A 10,180-nucleotide genomic window follows, 5' to 3' on the forward strand; every position below is an offset into this window, starting at 1 on the left:
TTTTTTGCGCTCTCAGATTCCAGAGTTTTAAACAGTTGTATCTCAGCCAGATATTGTCCTATTCTAACAACACATATATCTATAGAAAGCTTATTTATTCAGCTTTCAGATTATTCTTTTTATCGAAAAATTGACCCATGAGACTGGTTTTGTTGTCTAGGGTCACATATGATCACGTCATTATCCAGTTATCTGTTATTTGACTCTGCATGGATTAAAGTTCTCCGTCGCTACGACGAATTTCCGTTAATTGCTGCGAGTCTACGACGGATTTCCGTCAATTGCAGAGTTCCAGCCTGTCCTTAATGTCTTAAATACACTTTTCATAATGTTGTTAACCCTTTGACGCGTACGATCACACCGGTGTGATTAGAACATTATGCGCTTTGGCTGGCACTGAGCCAGAGACAGACTCAGTCACATATCACAACTACACTGTTAAAAAAAATTAATATTACAGGTTTCATAATACAGGTCTGTATTATTTTACAGAATTTTTCCTTTTTTTCCATTAAAAAGTTAATGCCTGTTATTTTACAGATTTTTGCTGTACTAAAAAATACTACTTATTAAATTATGGTTAATTTCCTGTAATTTTAAATTACAGAAATATTATGTTTTTTTAAAAGCAATTTATAGTATTTTTACAATTCCCAAAATGCAATGAAGTAAAAATTTACGGATTTTCTCTGTAAAAAAATATGTAAAATTGCAACTGCTTTGTCATTAAATGCAGTTGAAGGTCATTATATATTTAGGGTATTTTAGAGGTCAACTGGTAATTCTACAGACAGAAATGTAATTTATTTTGACATTTATTTTTGTTCTCACCTAAACAACATACAACTTTGCATTTTGACAACTTAAATATAGTAAACTGTAGTAAAACTGCTAGATCCTATTACGTTTTTGAAACTTTGCCTAACATATTAAATATTAAAATAAAGTATTTACGTGTGCAACGGTTATCGATTCACTATAGCTAATACAACATACAGTATTTTAACAATTTGTAATAATTTCTGTAATATATTACAGTACNGATTACAGGATTCTCGGCCAGAATTTACCCCGATTTCCCCTCCCGAGAATCTTTGAAAAAATCGGGTCCAGAACCTCGATCGGGTCCGAGGTTCGGCCCAGATTATCACGTAATGTGAGGCGTTCACAGATCGAATCTTACACCTCCCGATCTGCTCCGAGAGAAATCGGGGCCGCCCCGATCATATCAAACATGTTTGATATTTAGGATTTTAAATCGGGGTGATGACGTTGGTACTTTCGCAACAGCCAATGAGAGGCACATCTGCAAGGTGACGGATGACTGACGACCTTTAAAAATGTCGACCGCGAAAGCTCCTGCAAGGGTACGTTGGACAGCGGAGATGGAAGAACAACTTGTGGCAACAGCATGATTGTCTATATAATGTATCCTCCAAAACATACCACAACCGCACAGATAAGGAAAAGAGCTGGGGAGAAGTCGCGTCGGTTTTAAATGTACCGGGTAAGTTAACTGCTAACGCGCAGCTTGTAGTTTCGTTCAACAGATTGTTATTTGGCTATAGGCATACAGATAACATGCGTTTATGTGTTTGTTTTTATGCTGTATCTTATAATCACATTGGCATTCATCTTTATTCTCGGCAGCAACTATTTTTTTTCTTCCGTTATTTATTAACATTAAACTTAAGCGGCTCGCCCAAAGCACAGTCATAACTTCAGCCCTAGCAAAAAGCATTATAGCACCCCCTGCTCAAAATACGTTCCCGCGGCTTTGGACAGACAGACAGAGAATCATTCAGAGAGCGACAAAGACGTTACACAACCGTTGCCAGGTGAGATCACGTGAAATTAACTTTGCGATGTCCCTTTGTTTACTTCTGTTTCCCGGTGAGATGACGTAAGAGGCGTCCTCTGGTATGATAATCTTAATATTATCCTGTAGTTTGGGTGTCTTAGATGTCTTTTGATGTGCAATTATGAAATAAAAAAACTTCCAATCAAACTTTCTAAATTTTTATTTTTGCACTTGCTACCTTTAGCTTATTTATAAACACAACTTTACGCCCCAACGTTTTCTTATCTGGACATTTCACATTCATAAATGCAAGTTTACAAAGGGCAAACCTATTTTTGTAGTGCTTGAAAAAGAGATTCAAATGTAGATGTGATGTCAACATCTAAAAATAGTAAACCCATTAAAACGGTTACTATTAGCTCCTTTTACAAAACTGCATATCCTATGGATATGTAAAATATGTGTAATTTAGTTGTACACTGATGAGTGTGAGCTTGTTTAAGATTTTAAATAAGAGAATCTGTCAAGATTCTCCTTATGTGTGTGCTGCAACCAGAATTTTTAATCTTTCCGGAATTTTAAAACTCCTGTAGTCTGAGCCAGGTTTAAGATTTTAAATAAGAGAATCTGTTAAGATTCTCCTTATGTGTGTGCTGCAACCAGAATTTGAAATCTGTCAGGATTTTAAAACTCCTGTAGTCTGAGCCAGGCTTAAGGCTAAGCCTTGTCTTTGAAACCGGGCCTTAGTCTTGTTTTATGTAAAATTATATAAGAATTAAGTACGTTTATGGTAAAAACAGGCAAAAAAATCTGCCAATGGGGTGAGATTTGTTGTCACTTAGCAAGAATGTCATTTTTTGCAGTGTAACTTTACCTACAGGTGTAATAATCATCTATCTGGATCGGAAACACATTTCTATAACCAAAAACGTTCATAAAAACGTCTCTGAAAAAAAAACTTTTATCTTGAGAACACAAATTACTGTATTATATGTACTAACGTTAACGTTACTCCTTAGCTAACCATAGCTAACATTACAGTAACGTTAGGCCTCCAGGTTTATCAGAAGAGTGCTAACAATTATAGCTTTAAGACAAAAAGTGCAGCACACGACATGAAATAATAAAATAATCGTTTAAATGTGTTATAAAACGCTTACCTCATCCGGCGGTCGGTTGCTCTGACTGACATGGTGACGAGTATAGTGAAGCAGGCGCTAAAGGCGCGTTGTTTTCCTCACAGTTTCAAAAGGATTGGCGCTTTAAATGTAGCCTACATGTCATATATTTCCATCGGAGCGGAAGAAATTTCTTCACTGTCACTCGCACGCTACTGCTCACTGCTGTTCTCAGAGATGTTTCCCGCGGTGCCTGCCTGGCTACCATAGGAATCCACTGGAGTTTGAAAACTCCCGCTCTGGCTCTGCTGCTCGCACTAGTACCGCCACTCACAGCCGTTAGGACGCAAGTGCGCCAAATTTAAATTTGCAGCCTCTGATTGGATGATGGAAGTCTTACACAACTAAAATATATATGCCCAAAAGGAGAGTTATAAATTTGATTGCAGATTAATTACAATATTGTTGTTTAAATTACAAATACTGCCGGCGCTATAATACCTACAAATAGAATGGGAAGGGAACAGTTGAAAATACCTATTTACATTAAAAACATTAATATTCATGTTACATGAAGAAACAGATTTAATTGTCAAAGGACATCAGCTACTTTCAAACAAACATTTACATACGGGGACACATTTATCCAAAAGGGACTTGCATCTAAGGTATATATTTGAAAAGTTTGGTTCCAAAATGAGATAACTCCTGTTTTTTATTTTGAAAAATCATGTTTTTTATTTTGTTATCATGTTTTATTGTGTTAGTTAGTTGTATTTTTTAAGTTATTGGCTTAAATATTTAGTTATTGGCTTAAATCAAAACAAACCAACTGCAGTTTGATTGATACACAATAAAAAACATGATTAAAAAAAATGTAAACGGAGCTATCTCATTTTGGAACCAAACTCTTCATTTCATCAGTATGTGTGTCCCCTGCATCAAACCCATGACTCTTGCAGTGCTAATTCAATACTCTACCAACAGAGCTACAGGAAAATTCTATACTGCCTGCTATTTTTTTAAATAGTTAGATAAGTTAATTGTGCATCGATAAACATTTAGTTGTTAGATGATCACATTATACTATGCTACCTTGAAAGGATAGTTCTTAAAAGGATACTATCATAAAAGGAGAGTTAACACAAAACATATTTGGTGATATATGCATAATATATTTTAAAGAACGTTGGTAACCAAACAACATTGAGATTTCTCTAAATATTGTCTTTTGTGTTCCAGAAGGAGTCATGTACAGGTTTTGAATGAAATGATGGTAAAGAAATTAGGATTTTTGGGTGAACTATCCCTTAAATGTTGGGCAGACTAATAAATAATGGGTCAAAATATTAAAGATAGCTTGTCATTCATCACATAGGAAATGTTTGAGGTATTGTGAGATGCCGTATCATGTACTGGGTGCTTTTTACAAGCATAATGCTAGAATAGCTTGCTTGTATATTACTAGACATGCCAGCCAATGAGAAAACAGTCATGCAATCAACTCAGGTCCATCATGCTATAATCTCATCTGTTTTTTTCCCTTAACCAACACTTTACAGTCTTGGAGCTGTTAATGTATATTTAAGCATCCTCATACTATTACAAAACATACACATACAATTCAACACACACACACACACGCACGCACGCACGCACGCACGCACGCACACACACACACACACACACACACACACACACACACACACACGCACTTGTCTGGTTTACTATCTCCGTGGGGACAGTAGTATAAACTGTATATTCTACCCCCTATCCCTAACCCTACCCCTAAACCTAAAGATCATAGAACACTTTTTGCAATTTTAGATTTAAAAAAAATATTGTTCTGTACAATTTATTAGCTTTTTTGCCCTTGGGGACCTCAATTTTGGTCCCCACGGTGACACGAGTCCCCGTGTGTTGGTGTGCGTTCAGGTTTAGGTCCCCACCGGGATATACAAACATGAACGCAAATTACACACACACGCACGCACACACACACACGCGCTTGGCCATGACATCAGCACTTGAGTACTTCATAATGGATGTAAGGTTAAATGAGAGGGCAAAACTCAGGCAAAAGTGTTTTCCTCTACACAACAGAGTGGAACAAGAAAACATTCATAAACTGAAAATTTTGGCTTTTGGTTTATTGCATTTGTTTACCTTTGTTTTTCTAAAAGGAAAAATCATAAAAACATGACATTTTTAAAGCACACTCTGTTTTGCATTGAAATGTCCAAACACCACCGTGTTATATATTTTGTTCAGTTGTGTACTTACATAATTGCAAATGTTCCTTTAAATCCAGAGAATTTCACAAATTTAAGGAGTGTAATGCCCCTCTTTATTGTGCCACATTATCCTCGGTTTCTCTTTTACTGCCGTATAAATCATATGCGTGTTCGACTTCATGCGGCGCTGCACAGATCAATCGACATAGCAATCTATCGAAGTATCAAGAATGATTCGAAAGCAGTAGGCTACTGTCAGGTCGCCCTCATGATACTTTGTCATATGCTGATCGATCTCTGGAGCGTAGCTTGCACTCAAACACACCTTATGGTCTCATGAACCAATGTGAAATAGGCCTAGTGGTAATGTCTATCCTGCCACTCTGTTGTTGTTATTTATTCATTTTTGGCATTTCCTTTAACTGAACAATGCTAACCAGTCAAACCCTGATTTCAAAAACAAAGAACACAATGAAACAATTAAAAAAAGTTGTGTTTCGCTTTCATTTTTACTCTTTCTTTATGAAGTTTAACATGTTGAATATGAAAATCCCATATTTTTTTTACCATTGACGGTACTCACAAAAAATATATTTTCACATATTATACATTTCGTTATTGTTCCTCGTACACAGAAATAAGAAGGTACTGGCAGAACACTGTGCTCAAAACAACAGTTTAACATAACAGTAACTAAAAATGTGTCGTCCAAAACATCAGAAGTGTGCATTTGATTGTTTAAGTTCCAGATATAGTCACCCATCATCGCTTCATCCCACCTTCCCTGTACTACAGACATTTCTAGAATTTCTGGCAGTCACAATTGGAAAACAATTTTTTAAATTTGTGAAAATTGTACAGTTTTTGTTTATTTGCAATACACCGATATATCGAAATGAATGATATAAGCTCAAAATTTACTTGAGCTAGGGCTGTCACGATAAACCGACGATAAATATCACGTGATTTATGCACAGCTTTTGCGTGAAGTACGGGAAAATGCTGCCGCATCCGAAAGCCAGAGGGCGCTCTCGTGCGGAAACTCCAAATACGCACTGCAGAAGAAGACCATAACACGTTCTAGAATCTAGGGCTGCGTCCGAAATCGCATACTGTGACAGTCCGTACTGAATTTGAATAAGTACCTACCTATTGGCCGTCAAAACAGTACGTTCTATATAGTATTAGTGGGAGTAGTATGAATACATTTCGGACATACTGCGTCCGCCATGTTTTATGGTCATGTGCCCCGTATGAGAGTTGTTAAAAACATAATTTAGTCACGAGAAATTAATTTATTGGCACTTATATTAGAAACGGACGTCCGCCTTAAAGTTTTACGGTCAGCTCCCATGGCATCATGGGATAGATAAGTTTCCATCCGATCCACAATCACAAATCTCGGCGGAAGTAGTAGACCATCCGGATATTTCTCGCCTACTGTTTTTTTGCATACTGAGGTTTCGGACATACTATTTATGACTCATACTCATTTTCGCCTACTATATAGTATGGAAGTATGCGATTTCGGACGCAGCCTAGGAAATGCCTATAGACATCTTTTCATCAATGTTACACAAGCCTCATCAGGTATTTTTATGATAATAAAGTATATTTATAATGATCATGTTTGACGGGTGTTGCTTTTTCAAATGCACGTTATAAGCCACGCAAACTCGCACTGCTTTTAGATCGAGCAGCATTTCCTACTGATCCCAGAGACGTGCTTCACGGACAAGCTACGCATTAAAAAATATCGACACATCGCTTATCGCAGCCAACTCGATTACAATAGGATTTAGTGGTATCGCGGTAAATTGTCGTGCAGCCCTAAGCTAAATACACTAAAACACTGATGCTACATAAAAATAAATATTCCCACTATACTTCGCACACTGCCAGGGAACCCACAGACGAGGTTATCTTCCAGCACATGCAATATATTTAATGAGGCACGCAAGATTACAACAGCAAAAACCCAGGATAACAACACAGGTAACCATAACAGTAGACAAGACAATAAACAAGGGAACAGGCTGAGTATTTATAGTGTCCGGGGATGAGGCTGATTACGGGTGGTGCCATGATTACAAACGAGGGACTGGTGAGGGAACGTGGAGGCTCATGGGAAATGGAGTCCTTGGGGGAAACACAGGAGAAACAGGCATGGGAACAGAACAGGACTGTGACAACCCCAGAATTGTACAAGAACTATAAAAAGGTCGGGAGAAACAAGAAATTGTTACACTGTGGAATTTATAATACAGAAAGAAAGCAAAGCTTCCCCACCAAGACGTCCTCTCAGTATGCAGAAAGTACACATTGCTTAGAGAATGCTGATTAGAGGATAAAGTGTGAAAGCATACAGTTTGGTCTGCTTTAAAACCAGAGACAAAGTTTAATTATTTCCAAAACAGACAGCATTTGTGCTCAAAGCAAACTACGAGATTAATAATGGTTCTCAAAGAAAAAGCTTACTATGTGAGACTAATAGACAAAGAAAAAATGGTTTAATATTATTGGGGAAATAACTGAAACCTCAGTTTTGTTCTTATTGCCTGTACACTGACAATAAACCTTTCATCTGTCTGGAATTAAGAGACTGTCCTCCAAAACAGCATGTTTTTGCTCAAAATTCCTAAATAGTGTAATGCAAATACAAATAATTCTGGTGGTTTCAAATAAAAATCAGACCCAACACAATCATCCATCATAGCAACATTATACACATAAATATGATTTCATGACAGAGGTAGGCAAAACCTTCGCATGCTGCTGGTAGAGGCACCAGTTCACCCTCTTATGGGCATATTTGGGGAAAGGGGAGAACAACGTCCTCTCATAATGGTTGGAGCATATATAGGCTGGGAATTAAATGTAGCTGTTCCGCCAGTGACGTCACAGGTCTCAGCTGTGAATCGGTGAACATTTAACTTCATTGCATGAGCCAACATATATTTAATTGGAATGAAAATAGAAAAGTAGGAAACGTCCATGAAGATAGCACCACTTTTAAGATATTTCATCAGTTTCTGCTTTCATTAGCAAATTGAACCCATCACATTATCCACTGGATCTGAAATCCCAGGCCTATCGAAAAACCTTTATCATGTTCTCCTCCAGTATTCCCTTGCGTATATGTTAAAAAGTGCAGTGGCTTTATCTTTTAATGCCTTCTCACTCCATTCCTGAGGTTTGAAGTCTGATGAAAATGTCATTCTCAACAAGGGTCCCTACTCCTTTAATAATCTCATATAGTGGCCACTTGGATTAATAAAAAAGATGAGAGAATTCAAGACGAAATATAGCACAATGACAGAGGTGGGGGGTATTTTGCTCGTGGTAATAGGTGTCACAGAAGGTCAGGACATGAGAAGAAGACACTGATGAGTACTTATTAGAGGGTCAAATTAGAAGTGTGTTTTTTCTTCCCCCATGATTGCAAGGACATTCTTTTTTCTTTGTATGTAATACAGTGCTTCTAGCAGTCTGTCAGAGATCTCTTTGGACTGCAGACAAATTACCTACACTGCAAATACTGTATATTTATTTTAAAGGCAGTGGTGCTTTGGAAGAACTCAACTCCTTCAAATGCTGCAATATGAGCAAATAGCCACAAAGTGTGGGATGTGAAGGACAATTTCATTGATTGGGCAATTTGCTGAACGAGTCAGTGTTTAGAGTCGACACTGGACATGTCAAACGTGATTTGAACTAACTTTCTGGTGAATTAACCGGGATATGTTCCTACACAGCAAAATCGGCAGTGTTAAAAAAGGTCAAATGAACTCTCACAGTGTATATATAATCCACACTTTGAGAGTGTGGATTATGTATACACTGTGAGTGTTAATTTGACAACTAGGGATGCTCTGATCACATCGATCTGATTGAAGTCATTTTGCTTTGAGTATCCTCTGATACCAAATACCAGTTCAATACTTCATGGTAAAACTGTTCATGGTAAACAAATGTGGCTTGCTTTACTTGAAGCGGGCTCAAACCCGAGGCTTCTCTCCAGCTCCAAATGTAACCCTCACCCATAATAGAACTGCACAGAGAAAGAATAAGAGCAAAGCAGTTGGACATTGGAGGGGGAGGGATGTCTGAAGAATTGACACTGGGGCGGCATGGATTGACAACATCATTATGTTCTAAACCTACACTGTTAAAAAAAGTGTAATTTTACAGGTAATGGTCTGTATTATTTTACAGAAATTTTCCTTTTTTCCATTAAAAAGTTAATGCCTGTTATTTTACAGATTTTTGCTGTACTAAAAAATACTACTTATTAAATTATGGTTAATTTCCTGTAATTTTAAATTACAGAAATATTATGTTTTTTTAAAAGCAATTTATAGTATTTTTACAATTCCCAAAATGCAATGAATTAAAAATTTACGTATTTTCTCTGTAAAAAAAAATGTAAAATTGCAACTGCTTTGTAATTAAATGCAGTTGAAGGTCATTATATATTTAGGGTATTTTAGAGGTCAACTGGTAATTCTACAGACACAAATGTAATTTATTTTGACATTTATTTTTGTTCTCACCTAAACAACATACAACTTTGCATTTTGACAACTTAAATATAGTAAACTGTAGTAAAACTGCTAGATCCTATTACGTTTTTGAAACTTTGCCTAACATATTAAATATTAAAATAAAGTATTTACGTGTGCAACGGTTATCGATTCACTATAGCTAATACAACATACAGTATTTTAACAATTTGTAATAATTTCTGTAATATATTACAGTACCGCAGTATTTGTAATTTAAACAACAATATTGTAATTAATCTGCAATCAAATTTATAACTCTCCTTTTGGGCATATATATTTTAGTTGTGTAAGACTCCCATCATCCAATCAGAGGCTGCAAATTTAAATTTGGCGCACTTGCGTCCTAACGGCTGTGAGTGGCGGTACTAGTGCGAGCAGCAGAGCCAGAGCGGGAGTTTTCAAACTCCAGTGGATTCCTATGGTAGCCAGGCAGGCACCGCGGGAAACATCTCTGAGAACAGC

Source organism: Triplophysa rosa, linkage group LG14, assembly GCF_024868665.1.
Source record: "Triplophysa rosa linkage group LG14, Trosa_1v2, whole genome shotgun sequence".
In the NCBI taxonomy this organism is placed as follows: Eukaryota; Metazoa; Chordata; class Actinopteri; order Cypriniformes; family Nemacheilidae; genus Triplophysa; species Triplophysa rosa.